General features: G+C 34.7%; 1 protein-coding gene across 6 annotated transcripts in view; it reads right to left on the bottom strand.

The window, feature by feature from the left end:
• The window catches only part of LOC106669978 (synaptotagmin-7), a 378922-nt gene that overhangs the window by 300450 nt on the left and 58103 nt on the right, over positions 1-20369 (bottom strand). For 2 of the 6 annotated variants that reach the window (XM_014399912.2, XM_024229096.1), the window contains exon 1: positions 1890-2972. The exons of 3 other annotated variants lie outside the window; for them this stretch is intronic. The gene's annotated coding sequence lies outside the window, so the exon portion shown is untranslated. Of the gene's footprint in view, positions 1-1889; positions 2973-20369 lie in introns of those variants that run through there. One more of the 6 variants, XM_014399931.2, reaches the window with a different exon arrangement.

Genomic DNA, 20369 nt, shown 5'->3' with positions numbered 1-20369 from the left:
TTTGGTTAACGGGCAAAATGCGAGCTCGATCAGAAAATCCCCTTTCGTGAAAACGTACTTTCAAACGATTTTTGTTGTGATTTATAGGTAATATAAAAAGCAGAAAATCATACCGATCAATGTTTTTAAAAAAAGCTTTCAGGAGTGGAGAAATTTATATTTGTTTGTATAAAAATTTAGGTGATATTTTTTGACAAATTTAGTTTGTTGGCAGAAATAACAATTAACTATTTTTAAAAATCCGAGGTTAAAAATTCGTAATATAATATAAAATATAGAAGAAAACACGATTGAGTGTAAAAGATCTAACTGAATTAAATGGTGCAGAAAAAATGGCGACCTTTTGGCTAATTTTAGTACAACTAATTGACCTAGAAAAACTTTGGAAATACGCTGAAATCATACAATTTCATACTTAACCTGAATGTAAAGATTCTCTTAAAAAGGAAATGAGTATTAAAATTAACTTCTCTTGCAGAAGGGTTATTAAAAAAATAAATGGGAAAACAACCGTGCTTTTGATCCGAAAAACGGTCGCTACTTCGGTAAACAAGTTTAAAATTTAACATATTTTAGCTCTTTTATAGAACTGCCAATGCATTTACTCTTTCTTTACTTACTTTCTCTTATTACTTCCTCTTTTGCAACAAAATTTATTATTGAAGCTAATTTGTTTATAAAAATGGATGATAATTAAAAAAATATAATGAAACAAAATTTTTTCAATTGAACGTACTGAGTAATCCACAAAAAAATTATTTAATTAAAATTAAAGAGAATAAAGGAAATATAAAAGTTTAAGTAAATAGTGTCTAATACTATAAAAATGTTTTTAAATCAATCTTCAAAATAATTCAAGATTAGTGTGTAAAGGGTCTTACTAGATATTTTATTTTGAATTTATTTTTCAGCGAATAATTATTTTCTTGGATTAACAATAAAGATTTTTTTTGTGAGATTTATTTAGGAGAGTCGGTCGTAATTTTTCTGGTCCGCCTCAACTCGCTGTTTTGGTCAGGCAGATTTGACTCGACATTCGCCATTTAGAGTAGGTATTGCGGTTTCGGTTTGTTTTATTGTACGTTTGTGAACAAACAAAAACACTACTGAAGATGGCGAATCGCCAAAACAACCCTGCCAGACACAAACGGCATCTAGACAGTCTTGATCACTCGGAAAAGTGTACATTATAAAATACAGTACTTCTTTTACTGAAACGTTTTGAACTATGATGGTTTGTTGCGTAATCAGATAAAAAAGTTCAAAAAATTATTAAATAACGATGTTTACGTAAAATATTTTATTTGCTGAAGATGAAGAAAAATATTACGAAAGAATCGTAAAACGTTCTTTATTGAAAAATAATAATTTATGAACCTTATAGGATGTATAAACAATATTTTTTCTTCATATTTGTTAAGTTTATTTTCTTGGCTGAATTAAAAAGTATAAGCAAGACTTTCATCACTTATGAGGACTTTCTTTTTGTACTTATGCCGTAAACAATGCTAGACTGTTATTTATCTGTATAAATTTTTTTTAAACCAAAGATTGTTCAATTAAGCCGCCATGCATAAATAAAAGTTTATGACTATGGCACAAGTGTTGAAATGGAGCATAAGCATTGAGTGTGATTTTTATACTTTCTAAATAAATCAGAAAAATATTTTCATAGTAAAACTAAGTAGTATTGTTTCACACATATTTTACTTTTAATCACGTATATTTTTTTATTTGCTAAATTTAAGTCGAAAAATTAAACGAGTTATTAAGTGTACTCGTATTTTCCACAATGCAGATATAAAAGAACGACGTTGGGTACATAAAATTTATAAAATTTGAAGAATGTCAGTATTACATTTGTTTTTTGTGTTTGATTATTGATTTACCTTGGAATTCACAATGCTGTTTTCTGAAGCATCATTTTTAGTTCAATAAAAAGTGGGCCCGTTAAAAACCAAAACTAAACTCGAAATTGCGTAATAAACAAAACTCAACTGTTTACTAAAGAAAATAATGGTGAAAAACTAGAAAGAGCGATAACTCAAAAGCACGATATTTCCACAGAGTGTAGCTTGTTGTTGGGGGTGGGTCTGCCGGGGGTTAGACGCACTTGTTACATAAGGCCCGGGGTTGGACTGGAGAGTTGAACGAGCCAGGGGTTCACTGCTGCCAACCCCCGGAATCAAAATATCCCCCTCTCCGCCAAAAACGAGGCTCACGCGCTTTATTTCGGACCGAATCGATCGAAACGCCGTCCAGCGCCGCCCGAGCGTTTTTCCCCCGACGGTGTATTTTACCAATTTTGGCCTTGGCGAAGTGCCTTTCCCAAGAGTGGTCTGGGGCACTTGTTGAGTTTTATTGTCGGCCGAAGCTACAAGTGGTGGCGGAGGAAGACCCCATCGACTCTATTATAGCGTCGCGGAACTACTCCATTTTAATGGTGGTCCTTCTTTATTGTCTCGATAAATGGGCTGTGAATGGAGCTGCAAAGTTCCATAGTATACCAATTTGAGCTTTCCAGCTTAGCCGTCCATTGATAAACGTGAGGCATCCGGGGACTTTATGTTTCTAAAGTTCGGAACGGTCCAGACATGTTGGTTTTATCAGGAATGATACAGGAGTCGGATGCCCCTGAGACGACATGAAACGTTCATTCCTGACAGGAGTACAATGGAAGTTGTTCATTTGCGACACTAACTTAATTCACGGTTGTAGTCCGAATACACCTCTGTTGATTTTTACTTCCGACAGGCCATCCACTATCTCTTTAATCTCTTCTGGCTTGTTTGGGAGAGTTCTCTTACGTAAATTTGGTGAGGAGTTAAAGTTAAAACGCGACCTTAACAACCCCGGGCTATCCGCCAATTACCTCAATCTATAAGATACAAATGTTTACGGGTATTTCGGACAACTGACCCGATCGATTTAGGCCATATTCTACTTAAAAAGAGAAGAGCTTTTAGAAAAAAATTCTGTGCTCCATTGTAAGAACATTAACTTTAAAAAATAAAGAAAGCAATTTTTATTGATTTTGATTACCTTCCTCATTCCATCCTTAGACACGTTACTATTTTCAAAAATTATCCCATGTGCTATTACAAGAATTAAACTTACGCGTGTTTTTTCAATTAATTAAGGTTTTTAGTTGAGATAAAAAAGTCAGTTTCACAAGCGGGATTCAAACCCACGACCTTCGGCTAGATACGCCGCTGCTCTACCACTTGAGCTATCGTGACTTCGATCCACTCGGACACTAACTTCCCATCTCAACCCCACCTTTTGAATTTTCCCTCCTTTTTGCCATTTTTTTCAATGTCATGTAATCTATTTGATTCTCGGCGACAAATGAAATGGCCACGGAGAGCTTTAGTAAAGATATACTTCATTTAACTTATTAAATTCACTATTTTTTGTGAACCGCTTCACCAATTATTATCTTTCAATTAATTAACGTTTTTAGTTTAGATAAAAAAATCAGTGTCTTGAGATGGGAAGTTAGTGTCCGAGTGGATCGAGGTCACGATAGCTCAGGTGGTAGAGCAGCTGCGTATCTAGCCGAAGGTCGTGGGTTCGAATCCCGCTTATGACACTAACTTTTTTATCTCAACTAAAAACCTTAATTAATTGAAAGATATTAATTGGTCAAGCGGACACGAAAATTAATGAATTTACGCGTATTGTTTAAAAGTTCTGAACTTCAATCTTCAAGCTTTGAAACGGTGTTTTCATCTAGAAATGTAGGTTTTATCGGGAACAATGGGTGATATTTCTGAGATGACAGAAGGACATGAAATTCATACATGACTGGCAAACAATGGGATCGTTCCCCATTTGAATCGCTAACTTAATTCGAGACCGCGGTCGGAATAAACTTATTTTTATTTCCGGCAGGCCATCGCACTGGCTCCACTATCTCCTTAACTGGTGTTTCTTCCGAAAAGTCGGCCGTGAATAAAAGTTTAAAAGCCATCCGTATGCGATCTTTTGGCAGATACAGAACGTAATGACTTTTTACGAATGGATTGCGCAAAGTCCAGAGTCAATTTATGCTCACTTTGATAAACAAATCTTCCTTCTTACTAACCTAATAAATTTGAAGACATCGATCTTCGGACGGTCTCCATTGCCGCCATTTTGTGGCATTCGTTCAACTTTCATTCCACAGCCCATTTTCTCAAATAGCACTCCCACTGTGTCATAAATATTTTCGGTTTTTCAGTTAGGTTCTTGGTGTATATTAATTTGATATTTAAGAGTTTTATTCTCGATTTAATCAACTTTTAATTCAGGATCCAGATGAAGTGGAAACAAAAAGTTTGGGGCAAATATATAAGAAGAAGTTCAATAAAAGTTAGCAGTCAACAATAAAATATGTACCCTAGACAAGCGTAGAAACTACAATCATTTTGCGTTCATAAGTTTATTTTTGATACACTGCTCATAAAAAAACTGACCACCTGGTTTTTGAACGAAAAAATTGGCCAACTTTGAATATGCATATTTTTTTAGCCTTTAACGAAATACCTGGGCTAGACATCATTATTTTTGAATGTTTGGCGCAGAACAAGATGGCTCTGTAAATGTTTTCCTCGCTTCAGTCATTCATTAGTAAATTTCAAAATTCGAGAACATGTTAATTTTTGCACCCTTTACGTAAAACTTTAAAATGAGCTGTGAGGCCAGGAAATCGCCCTGGTGCGGCGCACTATAACCATCATTAAGAAATTTTAATTAGCTTTCAATTGATCACCTTTCCACTTTGCTAGGTTTCTCTACCATTTTCCACTTATTCACGATTTTTGTCAAAAAACGTGAAATTTTACATGTTCATTGAAAAACCTCTCTCTCTCTCACTCCCTCTCTCTCACTCTCTCTGTCTCTCTCTCTTTCTCTCTCCCGATTTTACCATACATAAACCTTTAGTTTCAATATCTTATTCGAAGCCAAACTGCCAAAACACCTGTGAAATTCGAAGGAAAAGTTGAATTTCCATGATGAGGTAAGAAGTATGAGCATCCCAAAAGGTCAAAGTAAGAATTGTCGTTTTCCTGTTCACTTTTTTTGTTTAAATGTCCTAAGAACAAAAGTTGTGTATTGGAAAATTTGCGATAACATGACAGTTCAAAATGTACGCATTTTCAAAAATCGGAAGGGAACTGTTTTTTCAATGAACACGTAAAAAACACGTTTTTTGCCCAAAAATTGTGAATAAATCGAAAACGATGAAAAATCGGGCAAAGTGGAAGGTGACTGCACGTTTTACAAAAACTTCAAATAGTGCTGTGAGGCCTAGAAATCGCCCTGGAGCTAAAGCACTAAAGCCATCAATTGGACATTTTTATTAGCTTTCATTGATCATTTTCCACTTTGCCTGATTTCACGACCATTTTACAGTTATACTCGATTGTTGGTAAAAACAACGTTGTATTTTAGGTGTTCATTGAAAAAACCGATCTCTCTCTGACCCAATTTTACCATACATAAACCTATCGTTTCTTATTCGAAGCCAAACTGCCAAAACACCTGTGAAATGGGAAGGAAAATTTGAATTTCCTTGATGAGGTAAAGAAGTGGATATCGATAGGAGAAGCATTCTGCATCCCAAAAGGTCAAAGTAAGAATTGTCGTTTTCCTGTTCACTTTTTTTGAAAACTTCCTAAGAAAAAAAATAGTGCTTTGGAAAATTTGCGATAACATGACAGTTCAAAATGTATGCATTCTAAAAAATCGGGAGAGAGTTAAAAGTTTTTCATTGAACACGTAAAAAAACCGTTTTTTGCTCAAAAATACTGAATAAATGGAAAACGATTGAGAAATCGGTCCAAGTGGAAGGTGGCCAATTGAGAGCTTATTAAAATTTCCTATCTTTGGCTATAGGGCGCCGTTCCAAGGACGATTTCTTTCTTCCCCACCTCAATTTGAGGTTTTCGTAAAAAGTGCAAAAATTAACATGTTCCCGAATTTTTGAATTTACTGAAAAATCACTGAAGGGGAAAAATTTTAAAAAGCGAGACCTAGCGCAGTTCTGTGCCTTAAAAGACTAAGAAAATATACATTTTCAAATTTGGCCATTTTTTCGTGCAAAAATCAGGTGATTCGTTTTTTTGCAGCTCAAACAGGCGGAAATGATTTGACTATTTATGCAGAAGCTTTAAAAAACTCAAAGACATAAACAAGAACACAAAGAAGGGAACAACTGGAGAATCAACCCTTATTTAAACAATTTCAATGTTAAACTTTCTTATTACAAATAGGTCCAGCCAATCATTAATATTTTCATTTGTGTACTTGAAAGTACGACCACACTCATGAGCCAAGTTGTTTCATTTTGAAAACTGAAAACTATACGTATTACGCTAGAATTTTGGGTGTCATGAGTTTTTTTTGTACTTTTTTCTGTATAAAACTTCTGTTTGGAGTCCAAAAATTGGGGTTAAAATTATTTCTTATCTACCTTAGTAATTATGAGGTGGTTGCCATATTTGCCACTGTTTAAATAAGGCTGTTTTTCCCATTAATTTTACTGATAATACTAGTAAGATCTTAAGATCCGAAAAATGAATAAAAATTCTAAATTAGATATTTATAAATTTATTATAATGATAAGAACGATTTTTTTATATAAAACTACTTCTAAAACTTAGAAAACGTGAAAACTGTAAAAGTATATAAACAATGTAGCAATAATTGACAAAATGAACTAACGTTTTACTTTCAATTTACTGGAACAAAGTCGATTTTGTGAATTTTGTAAGAGAGTCTCCGGGGTCGAGGGCTAATAACAACCTATTAAAAAATCATATCATTATTACAATTATAAAAACACGTAAACAATATAAAACTAATATTTGTGATTTCGCCAGAGAAAAACAACGTGAAAAGTCAAAATAGCCAAAATTCTGAGAGTCGACTAAGTAAGACGTTTAACAATACAATGTTTTTCTCTCCCGAACTACGGAGAGAGCAGCTCACCCTCAGTTATGCGGCTGGGTATCTGGCCAAGCCGTGGCATCCTCTAGCAAGGACGATTCTTGAGTGCCCGTACAGAGCCGTCTATGGCATGCTTCGCTCGCGGACGCGACCCCTCGGGATTCGCTTCGGCGAGGCATTAGGGAGGGCTGGACTGGCTCTAGAGACTGTGCTTAGGCTGGGCGACCGACCGACACCTCCCTGGACCCTTCCTGCCGTACTCGATCGCGACTACCTGGCGAACTTGCCCAAGTCGTGTACACCGCCAGACCTCTATAAGACTAAGTTCCTTGAACTTAGGAACAAGTACGCTGGTTTTGGTCTAGTCTTTACAGACGGGTCCAACACTGGCGATGGTGTGGGCTGTGCCGTGTATAGCAAAGGAGTGGCCACCTTCTCGTCGCTGCCCCCTCCCCCCCAATTGAAGCGTATACACGGCAGAATTGTATGCGATCTGGCACGCTAGCGAGGCGGTGCGGACCGAGGAAGGATATGCCTTCCTCGTATGCACCGACTCTCTGAGCGCTGTTTCGGCCCTGCGAGACAGGTTTTCTGTGGACCCTCTCGTCGCGCTGTTGATGGAAAAATTCGCCGAATTGAAGCGCTTCGGAAAAATGGTGGTTGTTGTCTGGATCCCCGGACACGTCGGGCTGGAGGGTAATGAACGTGCGGACGAGGCAGCAAAGGCCGGGACGTCCTACCCTCCAGACCGTACTATCGCGACCAGGCCCTCCAGAGCTAAGCTAGAAGTAAAGAACATGATAAAAGAAAGATGGCAGCGTCAGTGGGCCGGGTCGTCCGAGAGGCTTTTGCGCGTCACGAGCACGATTCGTAGATGGCCCCCCAAGAACCTGAGCCGGGAACAAGGAATCGTCCTTACGCGATTAAGAATAAGCCATACACGGTTGACACACGGGCAACTGTTCTTAGGCCAAAGCTCGCGCAGGTGCCCCTTATGCAGAGAAAGGTTGCTCGATGTGTCCCACATACTGGAAACATGCCATGGCTTGGCTCCATACAGGGAGCGCGTAGGCATGCCATCCAATCTGAAGATGGACTCGAGCACTGCAGCGAGTTTCAGGGTCCCCTGTTCCGTTTTTTAGGGGAAGTTTAATGCATTTTAATTTTTTCTATAGATCAATATATTTACCCAAAATTATTTCAATTTTTGTGATTTTCTATATTTCAAAAAAGAAATATCAGATGATTTTCCCGTTAAATAAGCCATTTTATGATCAAGCGACGTAGCAAAAAAAGCAAAAATATTTTTTTCGTTTTAAAAAATTTGATAGTCGATTTTGCATTAAAAAATAACAAAAATTAATTAGTAAAAGATTTTAACCCCTAAACATATACTTCAGATTAAAGGATTAGTTGTTTTTAGTGGTATTATCGACGAATAAAAATGTTCACAATCTTTGAAATTCTGACGTGGGTGCCCTATTAGGACAAAGTGACAGTTCCTCACTGAGGATGGTGCAATGCCGAAACGCGTTTGAATAACTTAACAAACCCACGAGTGGAGGCAGACCCAGTATTAGTGGCGGTTCACCGACTCGCAGACCCAGCACCAGTCTAAGTTTTGAAATATCGTTAATTATTAATTGTTATCCTATTTTCATTGGATTTATATATGTATAAACAGAATGAAAGAATCAACAATACAAGAAAAGTGTAGTGTTTAGTGTACATTGTATAAATTCACTTTTTTCACATCCTACATGTATTGTATAATTTAAACAATATTTATAAATCCCAGGCCCTGAACATGATCTCATTAAAGATTGAAACGTTGGCACGATAAAGAAAATCTATTTTTTAAAACCTACGTCATATCAGATTGCAACTCACTATCTCTAAATAATCACCACTAAACACCACACGTTTAATAATACTTTGTTCGTAATAAATATGGCAACTTTACTGACCACAAATCTAAAAACACCCCCTTACCAATATTCCTAGGTCCCAATCGGCACCCTGTATGTCCTGTAAATTCTAAGCCCAACCGAAAAAACAGAGTGCGGAGAGATAAAAATGGTCGCTATACATGCTACTATCCTTTAAAGAGTTAAACTGAAATGAAGTAAAAAGTGAACAGTACACTGTAACAACAGCATAGGTTTCAGTGTAGAGCTGGTAATAAAAAATATCTTTAAAAAAAATCTCTGTTCTACCTCATATCTCGAAAAAACCATATCTGTCAAGCGTGGAACAGGCTGGAACGACAAACTTTCAAATAGATAAATTACTTGTCTGGAGAATTATCTAACTATTAACTTTTGTTTGGTGTAATTTTGCAGTATAGTCATAGTCTTTCAATTGTAATTTATTCAGGCGTTCTTCCTTTTATAATAATTGAGCCTTGTACAAAACTTGTCTTCAGGGCAATGTTACCTTTGTTTGGCGACTTCTATTGTGTAAGTATTAAATTTTCATTCATGTACATTAAACAATAAACCACATTCATTTACTAAATTCCCTTTGGTACATTATACCGCATACTTTTGTTTCTTCGCTTATGTACAGATATAGGAAAAATATATTGATTTTATTTCGTAGGTGGGCTTTATTTTAATAAATTCAACAATCATCTATCAAATGGCAAGTTGTGCTTATAAGTGAACTAGGCTATTCGTGTCTTGCATGTCCTGAAAAGTGTCGTTTCATCGATGAAACCAGACATTTTGACATTGCGAAAAACCCATATGTTTGATTTCAAGTTGAAGTTCGAAAGACTTAAGAGATTGGGCGGTGAAAGGGTTCAATTTTCAAGTTTCGGTTCGAATGGGAGGTTGAATAGGGAGCGAAACACGTTTTCGAACATCGGACGCCGCTGAATCCGACGTTTTCCCATTCACCCGGACCCCGGAATAAAGAAAACATGAAAGGAACTTAATACGTGCCAATCGCCCGGACAAACAGAGCAGCCGATCAAAATTGCTGGGTAGTCTAATGCAATTTTTACTTGAGACGGGTTTTCATGAGGTTTGTATACACAGCACCGTAATTTTTCATATATAAATTAGACAGAGGCTTGATATTTTCAGTTTCACATCGACGAAAAGTACGTGCATCGATTACCAGTTTTTGGTCGACGTTAATTAACCGTATAATTCTTCTCTATGCTAGGATTATTTCTGAAAATTCCAAAAAAAAAGTGGTTCATATTTTGATCAAAAACCTTATAGTAACCGATTGTAAAAGGTCTGACTATTCTCATTGGCTTGATGCGTACATCCCCTTTTTGACTATTTACTGTACACTGTGTGCTATTGCATAGATTTAGCTTCATGGTTTGAGATCTGGGGAGTTTAAGCAAATTATCAAGTTTATTTCTTCTTGCAAACCTTATTAGCTGATGTTATTTTATGTATATGAAAGGCTTTCGTTTAGTCGATGAACTTCTTATAATCGAATAACGTGTTCAACGACATACGACGAAAACTCAGAGAAGTTTGCGAAACAAAAGTTTTTTTGAAAGTTTGCTTGAGAAAGTTAGTGAACTTCTAGTTAAATTATTTTACGACGAGTTGCGGATTTTAAGGATCCCCTCGAAAAAAAATAAATAAAAACTTATATTTACATTAAACATGTTTGTTCAAATATATCGGGATATGCTTTTCATTTTTTATAATGGTCTAAATATTAAAACAGGGACTGTTGGAGAAAAACTAGAAAAAATGGTCAAGGTTTGTAAAATATTTAACGAGTATACTGCGAGATATGTAAAGTTTTGATTTTGTGTAAAAATGTTCCATGAAATAATATTTAATTTAAATAAAACATTCCAGTGTTTTTAGGCAGTTTAGACAAAGAGTAAATATTAGGGCAGAAAAACAGCTTATCTTATCTATTTTCGTAAAATCTATCCACATAAAACCGTTGAATAAATCTAAATACAATTTTACGAGCTAATAAAATCTTCCTAAGGTACATATATTTAATTAGACAACAATTTAAAATTTAGAAAAAATTAGGTAAAAAGTTTTTATACTTTCAATTTATTTTTTATAAGCTTAAAATATGCGTCCGTATTTTTTGCATCAACAAATGCTTTTAAAAAACTAAACCCTAGAAAAAGTTTTACAAAATGATTTTTTTAACTTTTTAAGTAATATTAACTTTTTAGTTTTTATTAGTTTTGAATTTTATTTTAAATTTTCATACCTTGTAAAAAAATTTTAAATTATTGGTTCATCTGATTACATCGGAAAGTTATGTTAAAGTCTTTACGGCAAAGTTAAAGTTTTTTTAAATTTTTTTGTACTGTTTATTGAATGATGTGAATCGAATTTGAAGATAAAATTTGAATTATTAAACAGATGTTTACAAAAAGTTATGCTTAAGGAATAGCAAAAATGAAGTAGAGTTTGTATAAAAAAGTTATAAATTGAAATAAAATAAATTTAATTTTTATAAATAAATTTTACATCATTCAATGAAAAATTCAGGGTCGTACGTTCGATCCCCACCGTCGCCACGGGTCTATTTTCTTTCACGCAACCTTTCCCACGTTAAATATATATATATATATATGATGAAATACTCAACGGAATCGTACTATGGCTAATGTGCAAGCTCATAAGGCCATAAAAATAAATAGTAATAAAATATTTCAATTAATTAAGGTTTTTAGTTGAGATAAAAAAATGGCAAAAAGGAGGGCAAATTCAAAAGGTAGGGTTGAGATGGGAAGTTAGTGTCCGAGTGGATCGAGGTCACGATAGCTCAAGTGGTAGAGTAGCGGCGTATCAAGCCGAAGGTCGTGGGTTCGAATCCCGCTCGTGATGCTGAATTTTTTATCTCAACTAAAAACCTTAATTAATTGAAAGATTTTAATTGATCAAGCTAACCAAGAAAATTTGAGAATAATAAAATGAAAAGTACACTTTTAAGCGTGAATTGTAATGAAAAGATGAAAAACGATTTTATCCTTCCGGAAAGACCTGAGCATGACTTTCAAATCAAATCCGGAAATCACTTCAATTCAATCTTTAGATAAGATCATAATAAGTAATTATGGATTATTCACATAGAAACTCACTAGAAGATTTTCAGGATTCATTAATAGACAGTAATTGATGTCCTCCGAATCGGGCCAGATGAATTTTATTCTGAAGCTCTTCAAAAATTAGCTTGGAATGAACAGAAAATACAGAAATCTTTATCGAAGAGGCCGCCATAAAAGTACAAAAATGGCTAGAGACAAAAGAAAATCGGAGGATAATTTATGTACGATTAATCTTCACATACCCTTGAGGGTACTAAAAATAATTATAAATACTAAAGTTCACAAATTGATTTTATTCTTATTATTCCTAAGTGCTTCAAAGAAGAAAATATTTTGAAGGGAAAATACGTGAAAATAATATGGAATGGGCTAATCCTTAATGTTTCTCGTTATGCTTCTTCAGAAAGTATGAAATGTAAATTTAATTTTTTTTTAATTTTCCAGTACATGAACTGTTTTATTAAAACCATTTAGAAATGCAAAAAAGCTGAATGAATAATTGGTGGTATATCTTTAGTGTCGATGTTTTAAAAATAGTCACAATTATATTAATATTTCAATTAATTAATCTTTTTATGTAAGGTTTTGGTTGAAATGAAAACGTTAGTGTCACGAGCGGGATTCGAACCGAAGGTCGTGGGTTCGAATCCCGCTCGTGACACTAAATTTTTCATATAAACCAAAACCTTACATAAAAAGATTAATTTATTGAAAGAAGTAAATTGGTCAATAAACTACTAAATATCATGTATATATTGTTACTGATGAAGAGCTTCTCAAACTATTTCAACGAAGTCCTTTTCAAATATTGGATAAATACACGACTTTTTAACTTATCGATTAATTTAAAGGAAGTTAAAAATCGCAAATTAATTCTCTTTTTATCAATTTCAAAAATATTCAATTTTCCTTGGATGTCTCTTTTTCCCATCCACCAGTAGCTGTTTGAGATAAAAACCCGTGTGGTAGCAAATTAACATCGGCGAATCCTGACACGAAAGAGCCGTTTAAGTTTCAGCTGAATGACGTTAATGAACCTCTTTATTTCAGGCACGTTATCTCAGTCGATATCGTCCCAGCTGCCTTGGCCAGGCACTTCCAAAACACGCACAAAACGTTTTTTTTTGTTGGAAAAAAAAAATTTGCTCCCGGTCTTTTCTAGTAAATTGAACTCTGTAGAGTGATTTCGTGAGATTTTTACTTAACACTGTCCCATGTGTGCACAAAAATCACTGTTTCAACTTTTACGTTAACGGCGTAGCATAACACTACTTTACAATGTCCTGCCAACAAACATCGACTCTTGCAGTGAATCATTAGAGGATGAAGAGTCGTCAATCAGTGAGTGAAAAACTGAAAAATATCGTTCAATAAAATCGATTAGACGTTTCTGCAAATATTTACCTTCAGAACACCATCCATTCCAATAAATATTACCTTGAACTAATAAAGGTTTTTAGTTGAGATGAAAAAGTCACTGTGACGAGCGGGATTCGAACCCACGATCTTCGGCTAGATACGCCGCTGCTCTACCACTTCAGCTATCGTGACCTCGGCCAACACGGACACCAACTTCCCATCTCAACCCCACCTTTTGAATTTTCCCACCTTTTTGCCATTTTTGAAATGTCGTGTAATCTATTTGACTCTCGGCGACAAATGAATTGGCCACGGAGAGCTTTAGTGAAGAAATACTTCATTTTTACTTATTAAATTCACTTATAGTTTTCGTGGTCTGCTTGACCAGTTAATATCTTTCAATTAATTAAGGTTTTTAGTTGAGATAAAAATGTCAGTCCTTTTTAAAAAATATGGTTCCTACTCACATTATGTTGTTTTGCAACGAACCGGATTTGGAGCCTTTAGCTCATCGTCAGGTTGAAGGGTTTCCACAAACACGTCTCTCGAAATGAATTGAAGAAGTGAACCCGCTGATACCCCCGCCAACGCGACGTTCCAATGAGGAGCTGGGTTTTTAATGGCGCTCAATTTGAACGTGCGAAAAGCGGGAATTATAACACAAATAACAATTGTAATAGTAAATACTGTAAGAAATTAATTGTAAATTAGTGATTAAAGATAAAAAATTTAAAAAATAAAAATAAAAAATAACTCATTAAATAATACCTTAATATTATTAAATTATTATAAAACATAATAATAATTAGAATAATTAGTTTAATTATTTGGACGTTTAATATTATTTATATACATATTTAAAATGGGCAGTAGATCAAAATCTGTTATAATATTATGCATTTATCACCATGTTCAATTTTACATTTTTTAATTTCAAATTTCTCAAACCAATCTAGTTCTCTCCCTTTGTTGAAACTATGTAACACTGTTGTATTTAAATTTGAACTGAAATTATGTTTTGTTTCTTTTAGATGGTCCTTGAATTCCAAAAATTTGTTCGACTTAAGCAAATGTTCTTTTACTATCGTTTTTATTTCCCTACCGCTTTGACCTATATATTTAATATTACAGTCATTACAATTGAGTTGGTAATCCCTGCTTTTTGTCAAGTTGTCTACCTTGTCTTTAGGTTTTAAAAGGATGTTTGAAAGGATGTGACCTCGTACTTCTATAAGCTATTCTAAAACCTTCTTGTTTAAAAATTTACTAACTTTTTACGATAATTCACCTGTATGGCAAACAACGGAAACCTAATGATTCATTTATGGTGGGGTGGATGAGTCCAATTGTTGATTCTTTTAAAGTTAATTTTTTTATTCTTTTAACTAGTAACCTATCAATAAATATTTCTATATACCCGTTGTTTTTGGCTATAGTTTTAATAGTATCTAATTCTTTTTTATAGTTAGCAGGATATAATTTCTAAAAAAGTCAGTGTCACGAGCGGGATTCGAACCCACGATCTTCGGCAAGATACGCAGCTGCTCTACCACTTGAGCTATCGTGACTTCAATCCAGTCGGTCACCAATTTCCCATTTTAACCTATCTTTAGAATTTTCTTCTTTTTTTGCTGTTTTTCAAATGTCTTTTTATCTGAACCAATACTTTACATAAAATTTAATTAACTGAAAGAAGTTGTTTGGCCAATCGGAACACAAAATATAATGGACTATTGACCAATATTTACTAAACTAAGTTACTTTAAAACTAAATTCTCAGGCTTGTTTGTCCAGCTAATATTAAGACGTACGGTACCAAGAAGTACAAGAAAGCCCCTGTGCGGTCAACATAAAAATATGACATGGTTTCCGTAATAAAATTTTTATGCAGGCAGCAAATTAATAATCTGCAATAACTGGGCACTCCTGACACATGAACGAGCGGGCTGACATTTTGGTCACGAGCAGACCCAATCATTTTCCTTATTAATTCGTCACAAAAAGAAGACATATTGTAAAGTCATTGGTAGAATTTGGTCGGAAAATCGGGAACGTACGAGCCAGCACTGGCTTCACACATTTTACCCGGAATTGTCTTTGTTTAATATATATATAACATACAAACCCGCGGGTGTAAACGGATCCTCAAGTACCCCAGTGACACCGATTCAACACGTTCGAAAAGTGATACTTATTGAGTTGGTGTTTCAACATTAAGAATTACTGTAGTTCAACTGAAATAAAATAAAGATTCTTTTAATTATTCTTTTTGAGCATATCAGGATGAGTCAAGGCCGACATATTTGTCAATAGTTGTGAAAGCATTAATGTTTATACCGGGAATCCTATTATGCTTAGCCATTTGTCAAAAAGAGACATTAAATTTAATAATGGATCATCGATGTTTCTTGTGGTGGATCAGAACACAAGGATGAGATTGAAAGAGGGATCGTACGCAAAAATCCCAGAAGGATTCCGGATAGGTACTACAATAAAATTATATATATATATATGGCGAAACATGTTAGGCCTTGTTCGATGGTTCTATTGAAGTAGGGAATATTTATGTCAGGGTAAGGTAAAAACGGTGAATAGATACTAAGCTAACATATATTTTTGTTTTTTCCGTCAGACGTGGCCCAAAAACAATCATGTGACCGAAGGAGGAAAAGCCAATGTTTTGGATCCATGTGTAATCCTGTACATCACTTATGGATTGACCTGGACGTTCAAAACTTTTAACGAAAAAACTTTTACAAGTTGGAGAAATCCCTAAAAGCTGTGGTAGGGGTAAAAAAAGACAAGGAGAATAATATCATTCAATTTTTGGCTCATTTATGTTAATTTAAACTAATTTGGACAAATTGACGTTTCATTTTGATAAAGTACCGCTCTGTAGTAACTCTCCTTCAATCGAAGTTAAAAGTTCATCTCCTCTACCCTGTGATCACCCGCGAAACCTCTAGTCGAGAATCAAGTTTTCATTAGCCTGTAATCTTCAAAGGCGGATCGTTATCTACGAGCTTTCATGGCTAATCACAAACAGAAATGCGGCCTCTTCAATTTCTGCAGTTTACCGAGCACGGTGCCGAATAATCCTCGACGTCTAACAATAAGACACGAAAGTGTACGTGAGATTGCAAATAATGTAATTTAAAAATGTAAATATTATTGAGAGTATAATGAGAGGTTTTTAAGTCTATTTAGGAAAATTTTCGGTTTGTACATAATGACAAAGTTAAAAGGTGAAGAGATTAAAATAGAGGGAAAGAAATTTCGAAAGAGAGAGGGCGAGAGAAACAGAGAAAGAAAGAGAGAAAGATAATGAGAAAGAAAGACAGAGAGAAAGAGAAAGAAAAAGAGAGAGAGAAAAAGAAAGAAAGAAAGAGAGAGAAAAAGAGAAAGAAAAAGAGAGAGAGAAAGAGAAAGAAAGAAAGAAAGAAAGAAAGAGAGAGAGAGAGAGATTGAGAGAAATTATTTATTTTTTAATTAGTGCCCCAGTGAGTGTGTGAAACAGAATGATTCAGTGGGTGACTCTGTATTATTTATAATTTCTGCAATTGCACGGCGCCGAAAGCGACACTTCTGCAAGACGGAAGAATTATAATGGTTTAGCCTAACAGACAATCCATTATATTTAGGGGTCTATAGTCCAAATTACTTCTTGCAATTAATTATTCTTTTTGTGAAATGTTTTAGTTGAAATAAAAAAGTGTATGTCCCCCTCGTGACACTAACTTTTTCATTTCAACCAAAACCTTACCTAATGCACAATCTTGGCGATTACGTTGGGATACGGAAAAAGGTACATAAGATACACATAGAAAATGATTAAGAGAGAGAGTAAATGCACGGGAAAGGGAAAGAAATAGAGCGATAGAAATAACTAAAGAGACGGACAAACAGGCAGTCATTAATTATCATTTAATTAATTCCAAAGTGAGTATTTGAGAAAGATTTAGTGAATGGGTGACTCTGAATTATTTATAATAGCTCCAATCGCACGGCGCCGAAAGCGACACTTCTGCAAGACCAAAGAGTTACAATGGTTTAACATAAGAAAATCTTGGCGTATACGTTGGGTATGGAAAAAGGTACATAAGATACACGTAGAAAATACGAATTAGAGAGAGAAAGAGAGAGAGAGAGAGAGAGAGAGAGAGAGAGAGAGAGAAAGAAAGAGAGTGAGAGTGCGAAAGGGCAAGAAAGAGCGAGAAAGATAAAGAATTAGTGAAGAGTTATAATGGTTTAACCTAACACGCAATTTTGGAATATTCATTCGGATATGGAAAAATACGAATAATAAACATGGAAAGAATGAGTGAGTGTGCGTGTATGCGAGAGAGAGAATGAGTGAGAGCGAGAGAAAGAGTGTGAGGGAAATAGAGAAAAAGAGATACGAAGCGATCGAAAAACGAGCAGAATTAACTGTTTCATTTTTGACATTTTATCGAAGATCACGGACGTATACTAACAGTACAAATATACTTATAATTTCCATTTTGTATTTGTATACATCAACAGAATGTGCTATCTCGTTAAATTTTTACGAATTTCCATTAGCAAAAATGAATTTATTAAGTTGAATAAAAACTTCTTCAAATTTAGATATCATATTTTGTTAAAGAAAATTTTTTAATTATTATTACAAAGTTAATGAGTCAAAGAAAAAATCGAGGAAAAAAACGAAAAATGAAAATAAAATCATAAGGTAACTTTACAATAATTTTCTGTAAAAACAAACCCGGCCGTCATCTGATATTTACATTTAGATAGAAATTTTTGTATGAAAAGAAATTGAAACGTCATGGAAAAAAAACGCTTTGGGATTGATATAGATAAGGAGTAAATTGAATACGTTTACACGAGATAAATTATTTTTTTAGTTGGGGATTTTTTAAACTTACTTTTTATTATTTGACAGATTATCTTACATTCTGACATTAGGCCGTAAATTACTACTAAAAATCTCCAGTTACGAGGAGTGAGAACAAAAATATGCCTTTTTTGTTTTTTCGTACATAATTTAGCATAGGTTTTCATAATATTGCAGCATATTTTTCAAGATAATTAATTGCTCTCGGAGCGTTAAAGGGAAGATACGTTTCAAATATTCCATTTCAAACCCGGACGACTGGAACTTCTATAGAAAGTTCTAAGTGTGCGAACACCGGTTTCATATTTGGAGATAATTGAGGACCTTTTATGTTATGAACAATGTAAAGAGAAGTTGGCGTCGGGGGCCTTTTGAAAACAAAGTCCCCACTTTTGCACTCGAAAAACCTTGTCGAATTTCTTTCTGCTTAATCAACTATACATGAAAATTTAATCCTTACCCAAAAACGTTTCTTCTCACATTAGGACATTTTCTGACATTTAATTTCAGTTCACATTTCATTCTATTTCGATTATCTGGAATAGTTTTACTTACGAAGAAATAAAGCAATAGAATTTGAAAAATAATACAAATCTATCCTATCACTTAATAATTTATCAATGATTACTAAAAACAAATAAAATCATACAATGAAAGAATACAAGAAAATACACGATTCTCTTTCCGTATATGATAGGTAAAGATTCATCAAGCACCATAATCGTATTGGGTTATGAATTTTTTTTGTGGCAAGAAGAAAAAATCAAAAACAGACTATCACTTATTATAATTTGTTGTAAAGTTTGATTACTGACAAGTTACACAGCTTAAACATGAAAATGATGAAAACTACTAGAGATATGTACATAAACCAGAACGCCGATCATACAGTATTGTTGACTATAACGTAAGGTAAATCACAAGAGAGGTCGATGAGCATCTAGGGCATGGTAAGTGGAAGGGGCATGGGTTTAGCATGATTCAGAATAGGACATACGCTGTTTGCAAACGGTTTCAAAGCGCTCGATATGTTCAACATGGTTTGTCTCTATGTACAGAGCGATTAAACGTGAGAATTGTACATGACCGTATACTAGTTTCTATTCTACTACTTTGATTTGTAAAAAATCCTTGGGATTTTTTTAATATATCTGTTAGATGTTTAGACAAATTTATTTTTAGAGAGAAGGGGTAGAATAAAATTTTCTTCAGAGCAAATTGCGTCAAATAGCAAACAATTTGTCTTTAGACAGCATAAAAGTGTGATCATTTGTTCAAAATAGTATACTACTTTGGGTAAATATGAATTGCGGGTTACACAACTTATTGTGCATTTTGCATATTTTCAATGAAAGAAAGAAAGAAATAGGCAGAGAAATCTACAAAAAGAAAACGAGAATGAGAATGATAATTAAAGTGAAATAGGGTCGAGAGAGAAAGAGAAAGAGAGACAGACAGAGAGAGAGAGAGAGAGAAAGAAAGAGAGAGAGAGAGAGAGAGAGAGCGAGAGAGAGGGGGAATGAAAAGTGACTTTAAGAAACAAAAAGAAAACTGGGGTTAAGAATAAATTAGACTGTGAAAGTGATCAACAGAATGAGAAAAAAGAGAAAGAGGAAGGGAAAGAGAAAGAGAAAAGTAGAGATAGGAAGACAGAAAGGGAGGAGGAGAGAGAGAGAGTGAGAGAGAGAGTGAGAGAGAGATGGCTAAACAAGCAGACATTAATTATCTTTTAATTGTGAGTAGGTGAGTGTTTGAGAGAGATTGAGGAAAGAAGAGAACTTATATTATTTATGACTGCCCCAATAACACGGCACTGAGAGCGACACTTCTGCAATACCGGAAAGTAACATGGGTTTAACCTAACAAAAATCTTGGCGTACACAGAGGAATATGGAAAACATCGTATGATCAACATAGAAAGACTGAGAGAGAGAGGGAGAGAGGGAGAGAGAGAGATAGATAGAGAGAGAGAGAGAGAGAGAGAATGAGAGAGAGAGAGAGAGAGAGAGTGTGTGTGAGAGAGAGAGTGAAAGAGAGGGAGTGGGAGAGAGAGAGAGTGAGAGAGAGTTTGAGGAAAGAAGCGAACTTATATTATTTATGACTGCCTCAATAACACGGCGCTGAGAGCGACACTTCTGCNAGAGTGAG

This window comes from Cimex lectularius, unplaced genomic scaffold (assembly GCF_000648675.2).
Source record: "Cimex lectularius strain Harlan isolate CLEC.00 unplaced genomic scaffold, Clec_2.1 scaffold318, whole genome shotgun sequence".
Lineage (NCBI taxonomy): Eukaryota > Metazoa > Arthropoda > Insecta > Hemiptera > Cimicidae > Cimex > Cimex lectularius.
The sequence above is the reverse complement of the archived record's forward strand: the minus strand, read 5'-3'. Positions and strand labels throughout refer to the sequence as shown.